Source organism: Rutidosis leptorrhynchoides, chromosome 4, assembly GCF_046630445.1.
Source record: "Rutidosis leptorrhynchoides isolate AG116_Rl617_1_P2 chromosome 4, CSIRO_AGI_Rlap_v1, whole genome shotgun sequence".
NCBI lineage: Eukaryota > Viridiplantae > Streptophyta > Magnoliopsida > Asterales > Asteraceae > Rutidosis > Rutidosis leptorrhynchoides.
In genome coordinates, this window is record NC_092336.1 from 382091299 (window position 1) to 382102903 (window position 11605).

Consider the following 11605-nt stretch of genomic DNA (forward strand, 5'->3'; position numbering starts at 1 on the left):
ATAGGTGTTGACAATATTTATTGTAATATTTAATGTCGTGTGGTTTATGTCTTGTATTAATCTAGTGACGTGTGCGTTTTAGTCTTATTATTGTAATAGTCTAATTTAGGCTATTGGCCATCGTAACTTAGTATTTACCATCCCATGTAATATTTGGGAGGTTGTACTATATAAGCAACCTCCCACACTCTCATTTGGTTGGTTGAACTAGTTGCAAGTATTATTATCAATATGAATTATCTCTCTAACTTCTATCTAGTTCATCCTCTAACATCCAAAACCCACTGACACTATCAAGAAACGGATCGAACACCCTAATTGTGGACTGACAATTGGTATCAGAGCGGGACTATACATTCGTGTAGTAGATCCTTGTCGCAAGGTGCTCATCGCGTTTTTAGTGTTTGTGTTTTACCCGGTTTTGTTTGGATTTAGACATCTTATCTATTGTTCTTAAAATTGTTCAATTTTGTTCAAGATTTTCGTCTGATATTTCTTCTTAAAAACAAAAGTCAGATTTTGTTTCTAAAAATCATAAAATCAAACACAAGACATTTTCAGATCTGATGTCGCTTTATTTTCAGATCTAGAGAATTAAATTTAAATTAAAAAAAAAAACTGTTTTCAAATTTGTAATTGTTCTCCTTGTCTTCTTCAAATTAAGATACCAAGAATCATACGCAAAACCATTTGCATAAAATCATATCTGGTTATTATATCATTCTCTACAATCATTATTGTTATTTTTTTCTTAACAGATCTATTTTACCGAAATAATAATAATAATATAATTAACTCAGATCTACATCTCATTCTACTACTGTAACACTAGTTCATCTTCATAAACTTCAACTTTTCAAATCATCATTTGATGATTCTTAGCCAAAATCAAAACTGGATCTGAGTTCCTCATCTTTTTATTAAGCTTCGTAAGCCTTGAATCGAACCAAAAATATCAACAAAATTTCCAGATCTGAAATTTTCTTTTTGGTCAAATGAATTTCAACGAATCAAATGAGGTGATTCTGTTATTTTCAAGGGTTAATGATGAATGTAAAGTGTTAGACGCAACAATTGCAACCGCTTTCATGAAAAAATCAGCACCTAATATCAATTAGTTCTTGATTTTTTTTTGTTCATCATTTTTTTTTTGTTTGTGATCAAGAACTTGTTGTAATCCCTGCTATAACCTGCTCGAAATCTTTCTTTCAAGCTGCTCGAAAACTCTGATTCCTATATCCTGATGCTCGAAATCTTGCCTCTCGAAATGTTTGCTCGAAATCTGGATGCTCGAAAAAAAGAGGTTTATTTGCTCGAATACCTGGCGCACGAATTCTTGGGTGCTCGAAAAAGAACCTGTTGCTCGAGATCTTAGTGCACGAAATCCTTAAGCTTTTAAAGATTTGTGCTTGAAAAGATGTTGCTGCTTGAAATTTCAAAAGGGAAGATGGCGTATGGTGGAGTTCTGGATACAGGTTGTGGAAGATGAAGTATGATGTACGTAGGTGACTAGGTTATACGAGTTATACATATACTGAATAAAAGGCCCAACACCATTATTTAAATTAAGTGGATGTGGTTTGTGGCTCAACAGATTCGGTGAACAGCTTTAATGGCCCATATACAACTTAAACTTTGTGTGTGATGGTGGGATTGTGACTCCCAGGCTCAAACAACTTTATTTAATGAAATTTGGGGAAGAGTAATAAGTTGAGTGCCATTGTCTGTGAGTTTGTTGAGCTTTTAATTGGGACCCACGAGCCTTGTCCCATTCTCTGGATGTATCTGGATTTGTTAGTGAACCAGATTCATTTTGAACCTTTTAACCTTGAACCCCTTAGTGAACCATGAATCGTCCACCTTTCTAAACCCCCAAATTTGAACCTAACCCAAACCAGTTCACCCACCTTTGAACTTGAACCACACCTTAACCCTTTTACCATTTGAGACGACCCGTCCTAATCCATAAGGACGAATACAATAACATATGGTTACATTGTGAGGTATTTGACCTCTATATGATACATTTTACAAACATTGCATTCGTTTTAAAAGACAAACTTTCATTTCATCGAAAATTGACAGGCATGCATACCATTTCATAATATCCAAACTTTAAATGACGTAATTTGTCATTTAATTAATAATAATCTTTATTGAACTCAATGACTTGAATCCACGTCTTTTGAAATATGCCATGAATGACTCCAAGTAATATCTTTAAAATGAGCAAATGCACAGTGGAAGATTTCGTTAATACCTGAGAATGAACATGCTTAAAAGTGTCAACCAAAAGGTTGGTGAGTTCATTAGTTTATCGTAATCAATCATTTCCATCATTTTAATAGACCACAAGATTTCATTTTTATATATAAACTGCAGGAACACTCATCTGCAAAAATTATCATACAAGAACACTCATCTGTATAAAAATTATTCATATGATGAACACCTGGTAATCGACATTAACAAAATGCATCTAGAATATCCCCAAATATACAGTACACTCATCTGTATATAATAATCGAAGTACTAAAGCATCCATAACTTGGATGGGGTTTGTTAGGCTCATAGATCTATCTTTAGGATTCGCGTCAATTAGTGGACTGGTTCACTAATTCTTAGGTTACCAAGCTAAACAAAAGGGATACGCGGTATAATAATTCAATCATAGAATATAGTTCAAGTACTTTTGTCTATTTTGTCAAACATTTATAAAAGCGCATGTATTATCAGTCTCAAAAATATATATTGCAAAAGCATTTAAAAAGGGAGCAAATGAAACTCACAATACTGTATTTCGTAGTAAAAATACATACAACGGCATTGTGGATTGAATTTGTAGAGTATAAATAATATACATCACAAAAATGTTAAAAATATTTTTTCATACAGTTATTTATAACACAAGTTTAAGTTATTGATTGTTATAAAATGAAATAGATAAAAAAACGCGTTCTTTATAACGGTAATTGAATAAACCTTTTGTGCTAGGCTTTAGCCGATTTTCTTTTCAAAAACAGGTGAATCCATAAGAGAGACACAGAGGTTTGATTTTTTCTTCGACTTCTCTTTTTGTACTTTCGTTTATCCAAATTGAAGCTCGACACTCTTTTTATTCACCTCCCATTGATTATACACTATATGTTTATATTATCATACAGTTATGTTAGCTATTAGCATTAAAAAACAATCATCACCCATAATACATGAAATAAGCGAAACAAATCGTACTACATATATCACTAATTAATATCGAGATAGAGCACATACATCAATATCGAATTGCTGGTATGATATTTGTAAAAGTTACATTGTGCCAGATTTGCACAAAGTATATACGCAAAGTATATACTAAGTAAACTATTGATAAAAGTATATGCTAAGTAATCGAGTGAAATGGGTTTAATGGGTTAATAGTTTCCTAAAGTGTATTTTAAGCGCGTTGAACCTCCTAAAATGACATGTTTTGCATACGTGTTTCACCCAAGCCCATTGGAACCCATTACACAACCGCATTTTTAGTAAAAAAAATGGAAGTAGAAATCATTGAGCAGAAGGATACCAAACTGCTGATGCAACCAGCTTTCACTAACACCAATATATCTCAAAGATCTGAATCATCAGCCAGCTATACAAAACCTTAAAAAGTTACAGAACCAAGTAACAACCAAAAATCTTGATAACTGCAACTTTAATTTTTCTTTAACAAATTTATACCACTTGGCTCAAATAACCTTTCGCATGTTCTATTTAATTTACTAAGATATTAAATGTTACCTATTATCATGAACGCAAACAAAAATAAACATGTCACGAAGATCTATCAAAAAATAGAATCTGCATCACTATCGGAACACATAACCGCCAATTTAAAGACAAACAACAAACATACCTTGACTTGTGAGCATTGCGAATAACGAACATTGCAAATTGAAAGCAGGTGAAACACGAGCTGCAGACCAAGTATATCAACCATCAAACAACAATTAGTATAGAAAAAAGCAAACATATCCAGTTTGACAGAATGAATATTTTTAAATATGCCTATACGATGAGAAAGTCCAATAAATGGCAACATACAATCCTCATAAACGGCGGACACATCAGAGGTAGAACAGCCCACATGCTGACTTCGAGTACTTTGCTCACACAACCCACAAACACTACGGAGACAAAAAAAAACAGACTAACAACTGTAGCAGTGTATGGCAACTGTAGGTGTTACCTGCAAAACCACCAATGCATACAAAAAGAAACTATCCCCCACAATATCCATACAACATACTATATACAACGACAATAACACATAATTAACATAGGTGTATGAAAACAGCTATATACCTTGCGAAATGACTGGAGAAAACGAATTTGCTACGCTGGGAGCATATGAAATTGAAACTGCAAAATAACTTTCTATTGTTAAAAAATTAAGCAGACTAATACATGAAAAATAACATAAAATTAAAACATGTAATCATCTTAAATATCTCAAATTCAAAATGTTCATGATAGTCAAGGAAAAATAGAATTGAACTTGTCCCAAAAGATATCAGTACAATAACATTCAGTAAACAATAAAATCAAAATATACAGTAAAATGTGACCACAAGTAATTTAAATTGCACAAGAAATCAAAATATGTTTCAATCTATATATACTCTCCTCAAAATATTCATTATATACCTTGATTTAGTTATCTACTACATACGTATGTGTAAGTAACTATATGTAATCAATATTATATCAACATCCAGTAATCAATCTTGATATTAACAAATTCAACAGTGTCAAATTTTAACACTTGACTCAAGGTAAACAGGCCAAAAAACTAACCAAAAAACTTGAACTTTCATAGTATATACTTTCTACCATTACACTTTAGCTAACTCAGATATCCTATCCAGCTTAGGCCATCTTCTCAAACAACAACATGATGTTTTATTTTATAGAGTTGTCGTACAACGCAAAAATCGTTACTTCTAGATAAAAGAAACTCCAAATCATGATTACCACAACCAAATAAAAAAACCTAACACCCACCATCAAAATAACTAATGATCAGGTCCAATTCAATACTCGAAATCCCTAATTAACAAACTTTACATAACCTCAGAAAAAACACTCATAACTTTTAATGCTACTTCTCAGCATCCTCAAAATCTCAAAGACTTCCACATTTTCAAGTATAAACATTACACATACAATAAAAACCAAAATAATACTTTTAACAGTAGCTAAGAGACATAAACAGCAATACTATCAAACATCTCTGCAACTACATCATATTTAAGATGTTTGATTAGCATTTGGTCCCTTCAATAGATAAGGTTACTAAAAAAATCATTATCTTCAACTAATAAAAAAATCACCATAAAGTCCCCAAACAATAGTACCCGTTAACTGTATGCCCAATTTAAAACCATATTAACCCCTTAGATAATGATTTCAAAGAAAGTAAATAAGTTAATTGGTTAATCAAATTACAAAATTCTGTACACTTAGGTTCAGAATATATCTATATGTTTACATACACCTAGCCCGTTGATTACCCTGTTAACAACACATAGCCCGTAACAATCAGAACCGAAAAACATCAAATCATGTACGTGTATAACCTACGATCGGCCTGGGTGAGAAGAACAAAGAACCGATATTGAGTAGATTGATTGAACGAAATTACAAACCTGGAAGCGAAGCGGATTCGAATGCCCTAATCTGGCTTCAACGAATTGGTGCTTTTGAATGCCCTAATCGTGTTTGAGATCTAGATGAATTGTGGAACCCTAATTAACGATTTATTTAACGATTATAATCACTGTTGTAGTTACTGTGTTTATCCAACAATCGTACCTTCAATCGGTATAATTGATAAAATTCAACAATTTAATGAATCGTGAAGAAGGAAAGAAATTACACTGACCCTTTGATTTTGCGAACCCTAATAGTCGACGATGGATTAACCGTAAATCCAAATTTTGATACTTCATGTCATTAAGAGAGGACACGCGTCAGTCATACATAATTAGCGAATTTTTTAATTTAAAATTAGGAGAAAATTAGGATTAGTGAGGATGAATATGGTGTTGACACGTGACGGAATTAGGTATGAGATTTATACAGGTATATATATATATATATATATATATATATATATATATATATATATATATATATATATATATATATATATATATATATATATATATATATATATATATATATATATATATATATATTAACACATATAATGATAATCGAACAAATTTATATATTATTGGTGATTTAATTGTTATTTTAACTAGTTTTTTTTATTAATAACCTAACTAATTATATTTAGTAATATTTATTATAAAAGTAATAATATAGTTATGTTATATGTAGTAAATATGATTTTATATAACTAATAGTTATTTGATAAAATAGTATTGATAATAATAATAAATAAAAAGTTATTTTATTTTACAATAATAATAATAATAGTTATTATGATAATAATAATATTGATAATATAAAAATAATAATATTAATGCAAAATAATAATAATGATAGTAATAATAATAATTTTGATAAATATGATAATTTTTCTAATAATGATAATAATAATAAAAATGATACTTTTAATATAAATGATAGTTTTTAATAAAAATGATACTAATAATAATATTAATAATAATAATAATAATAATAGTAATAGTAATAATAATAATAATAATAATAATAATAATAATAATAATAATAATAATAATAATAATAATTAAATAGATAAATAACTACCTCAAAGAAATAGTCCTTAAAAAAAATGCCCAAGCCCGGGTTTGAACACGCTACCTCCCACTAACCTAATACTCCTTCTAACCATTACTCCCTATCTGATTTTCTGTTATGATTCAATACCGATATATATCTAACCTATATCTTTTTCCGTTCTACTTTTTCTTCTTCACATCATCATCAATACATAATCGCTTATCATTATCATTATCATTATCATTATCATTATCATTCGATCATTATTATTATTTATCATCTCGAATCACATATTCTATCATCATCATGATTTCACCTCACCATGTTCACCGTAATATCATTATCATTTTTCATAATCATTATCACATACACCACCACTATTAAACTCGGCCCAACAATATGTTTTATTTGGATTCAAGGTTCTCGGCCCAACAATACTAAACTTACAGCCCAACTAGAAAATCAATCACAGGTCACGGCCCAATAATTAAGGGAAAAAAATATTGTCCATATATCTTGTGGTTTGAGGTCGACAGCAGAAAAGGAAAAATAAAAAACGAAAGTGGGACAATAAGTAGGGTTATTTTTTTAGTGTTTGTCGGCCATCAATAAAAGGTACGTAATAGCAATTTGATTCAATAACTCCATAGCATGATTAATGACTGTTAACTGGTTGTTTTGATCGATAAATAGCAGCCTGTTTCATATGGGTTCGGTGGTTCAGTTTTTGGGTTTGTTATCGGAACAGAAGACAGAAAATAAATCCCGTTTTCATTTGGTAGTGCTCGTTGATAGTTGCAATCGTAGTAAACCAATCCGAAGGGGTTTTGTTCTTGATCTTGATCGAGGAAAACAAATAACAAGCAACAGCTCAAGTAGCAGGTATCGAATAAGAGTGTTTAATGGTGATCAAACAATGGCTTGGTAAGGGTGGTGGTGTTCGGATAAATGAAAAGAAGCAACCAGTAATAGTAATATAATAATCGAAGGTGTTGGTTCTTTGTTTTAAATTTGCAGCAACAGTCATGGAGTTGGGGCTGGTCGACAACAAAAGACAGGAACATTAAGCGTGGCACCAGACTTGGGGGTGTTCAAATATAGGGTTGTGGCTTTGAACAGAAACAGTAACCTGTGATCACATCAGTAAAACTTGTGTTTGATGAAGGGGTTGAAGATGGTTTTGTTAATGGAAAATAATTGCTTGCCAAATACTATATACAACAAGTGTATGCCATCGTTTTCAAAGAAAAATAAATATCTATATATTACAATCCACTATCATGTGAATGAACAACAAAAAGGAAAACAGTATCCATGATTTGTCTATAAAGTCACACTGATTGTGATATTTGTTTGTTAATCATTGAAAGTGAAGTGTATAAGTTTAAATTGATCGACGTGTACAATTGGAACAAGTTGCCACCTTTACATTAATTTCAAATGATACTGTAATCAGTGTTGGGTTAATTAGTTTTTGATAAAGTTTTGTTTAATTAATATTTCATGGTTGGTTAGTATTTTGATATATGTTAGTTTTATTATTTATTAGTTAGTCATTGAATTTTGAATTGGTAGATGGGTGTTGACCGAAACTTGAGGGGGTGACTAATTCATGGGTCATATAATGAGTACGTGGATAGTTTTGGGTGAGTATCGATCAATCAAGAACAACATGGGATGGTTGTGGTTGTGTTGATGTCGAAGGAAAACAAGGAGTAGAAAATTGGTGTGGTTCTACTTGTTATGCATGAATATGCATATATATATATATATATATATATATATATATATATATATATATATATATATATATATATATATATATATATACACACATATAACATGAGATTTTCAAATGATAAAAATAAATAAATAAACTTGCCAGTTCATTGTATTTGTGTAGGGATCTATACGAGTGAAAAATTTGTTTTGTACAAGTTTAAGATAATTGAGCAGTGAAGCATGATTGAAGATGAATGATTTGTGGTCATTTGATTGTCTCGTAGCAGAAATCAGAAAGAAATATGATAGTGATATGTTGGATGCATGTATATGTTTAGATATATGCCTATATTCGTATATATAAAGTTGAATCTCACTAGTCGGCCAACAATAAACATATCAATCCATTGTTGGTCCCATTAATAAACCTTGCAAACTTTGTAGTAATATTTTTACTACTACATCTATATTCAATATTTAACCTTGTAACATATTAACAACGAATTACAATGTATAATATAATAATTAATATAATCACTACTAGAAATTTTATGTTATATAAATATTCAAAGCTTTAATATATATATGTATATATATATATGTATATATATATATATATATATATATATATATATATATATATATATATATGTATATATATATATATATATTAACATATCTAATTACAAACCGTTGTTCGTGAATCGTCGAAAATAGTTGAAGGGTAAATGAATACATGAACATAGTTCAAAATTTTTGAGATTTCAACATTACAGACTTTGCTTATCGTGTCGGAAACATTAAATCATTTAAAGATTAAGTTTAAATTTGATCAGAAATTTCTGGGTTGTCACAGTACCTACCCGTTAAAGAAATTTCGTCCCGAAATTTGATTAGGATGGTCATGGCTGACAATAAGTATGTTTTCATGACGAATATGAGTTGATAGATAGAGTTTTACCATCATTGAGTAATATGGATAAAACAATTCGATTACGCGAAGAGTATAAGTGAAGCTATCATAAAAGGGTGAAAAGAGTAAATGCAGGTGAAATGTCCCGTTCATATTGATTATAAACATTCCATATTAATTGATTTCGTCGCGAGATTTTGACCTCTATATGAGACGTTTTTCAAAGACTGCATTCATTTTTAAAACAACCATAACCTTTATTTTATCGATAAAGGTTTAAAAAGCATTACGTAGATTATCAAATAATGATAATCTAAAATATACCGTTTACACACGACCATTACATAATGGTTTACAATAAGAATATATTACAACAAAAATAGGTTTCTTGAATGCAGTTTTTACATAATATCATACAAGCATGGACTCCAAATCTTGTCCTTATTTTAGTATGCAACAACGGAAGCTCTTAATAATCACCTGAGAATAAACATGCTTAAAATGTCAACAAAAATGTTGGTGAGTTATAGGTTTAACCTATATATTATCAAATCATAATAATAGACTACAAGATTTCATATTTCAATATACATCCCTTACATAGAGATAAAAAAATTCATATGGTGAACACCTGGTAACCGACATTAACAAGATGCATATAAGAATATCCACATTATTCCGGGACATCCATCGAACATGATATAAAAACTCGAAGTACTAAAGCATCCGCTACAACGGATGGGGTTTGTTGAGCCCAATAGATCTATCTTTAGGATTCGCGTCAATTAGTAGACTGGTTTACTAATTCTTAGGTTACCAAGTAAAAAGGGGCATATTCGGCTTCGATCGTTCAACCATAGAAAGTAGTTTCATGTACTTGTGTCTATTTTGTAAAACATTTAAAAAGCTGCATGTATTCTCATCCCAAAAATATTAGATTTTAAAAGTGGGACTATAACTCACTTTCACAGATTTACTTCGCCGGGAAGTAAGACTTGGCCACTGGTCGATTCACGAACCTATAACAAATATGTACATATATATATCAAAGTATGTTCAAATTATATTTACAACATTTTTAATACGTTTTACTGTTTTAAGTTTATTAAGTCAGCTGTCCTCGTTAGTAACCTACAACTAGTTGTCCATAGTTAGATGTATAGAAATAAAGCAATATATAATATCTCGAATCAATCCACGACCTCGTGTATACAAGCCTCAGACTAGATCACAACTTAAAGTATATAATATTTTGGAATCAACCTTAACCCTGTATAGCTAACTCCAACATTACTGCATATAGAGTGTCTATGGTTGTTCCGATATATATATAGATGGGTCGATATGATATGTCAAAACATTGTATTCGTGTCTATGGTATCCCAAGATTACATAATATATTAGAATACATGTATAATACAATATAAGTTAGCTAGGATATGATTTGTATAGAATTGTTACAATATTTCCCGTAGCTACAACACTAAAAAAAATATCCAATCTTGTTTTACCCATAACTTTTTCGTTTTAAATCCATTTTTAGTGAATCAAATTGCTATGGTTTCATATTGAATTCTATTTTATGAATCTAAACAGAAAAAGTATAGGTTTATAGTCGGAAATATAAGTTACAAGTCATTTTTGTAAGAGGTAGTCATTTCAGTCGAAAGAACGACGTCTTGATGACCATTTTGAAAAACATACTTCCACTTTGGGTTTAACCATGATTTTTGGATATAGTTTCATGTTCATAAGAAAAATCATTTTCCCAGAAGAACAACTTTTAAATCAAAGTTTATCATAGTTTTTAATTATCAAACCCAAAACAGCCCGCGGTGTTACTACGACGGCGTATGTCCGGTTTTACGGTGTTTTTCGTGTTTCCAGGTTTTAAATCATTAAGTTAGCATATCATATAAATATAGAACATGTGTTTAGTTGATTTTAAAAGTCAAGTTAGAAGGATTAACTTTATTTGCGAACAAGTTTAGAATTAACTAAACTATGTTCTAGTGATTACAAGTTTAAATCTTCGAATAGGATAGTTTTATATGTATGAATCGAATGATGTTATGAACATCATTACTACCTTAATTTTAGTAGGTAATCCTACTGAAAATGAGAAAAATAGATCTAGCTTCAAAGGATCCTTGGATGGGTTGAAAGTTCTTGAAGCAGAATCATGACACGAAAACAAGTTACAAGTAAGATTTCCACTTG

General features: G+C 30.4%; 1 long non-coding RNA gene across 2 annotated transcripts; it reads right to left on the minus strand.

Moving 5' to 3' along the window:
- Nucleotides 1-2928: 2928 nt before the first annotated feature.
- On the minus strand, nt 2929-5936 carry LOC139844016 (uncharacterized). Of its 2 annotated transcripts, XR_011757786.1 has the most exons (5): nt 5854-5936; nt 5688-5767; nt 4084-4401; nt 3896-3955; nt 2929-3780 (listed from the first exon to the last, which is right to left on the minus strand). It is a non-coding gene; the product is annotated as an uncharacterized lncRNA (long non-coding RNA). The 2 variants fall into 2 exon arrangements; XR_011757785.1 differs by having other exon boundaries at nt 2929-3955.
- Nucleotides 5937-11605: the final 5669 nt, after the last annotated feature.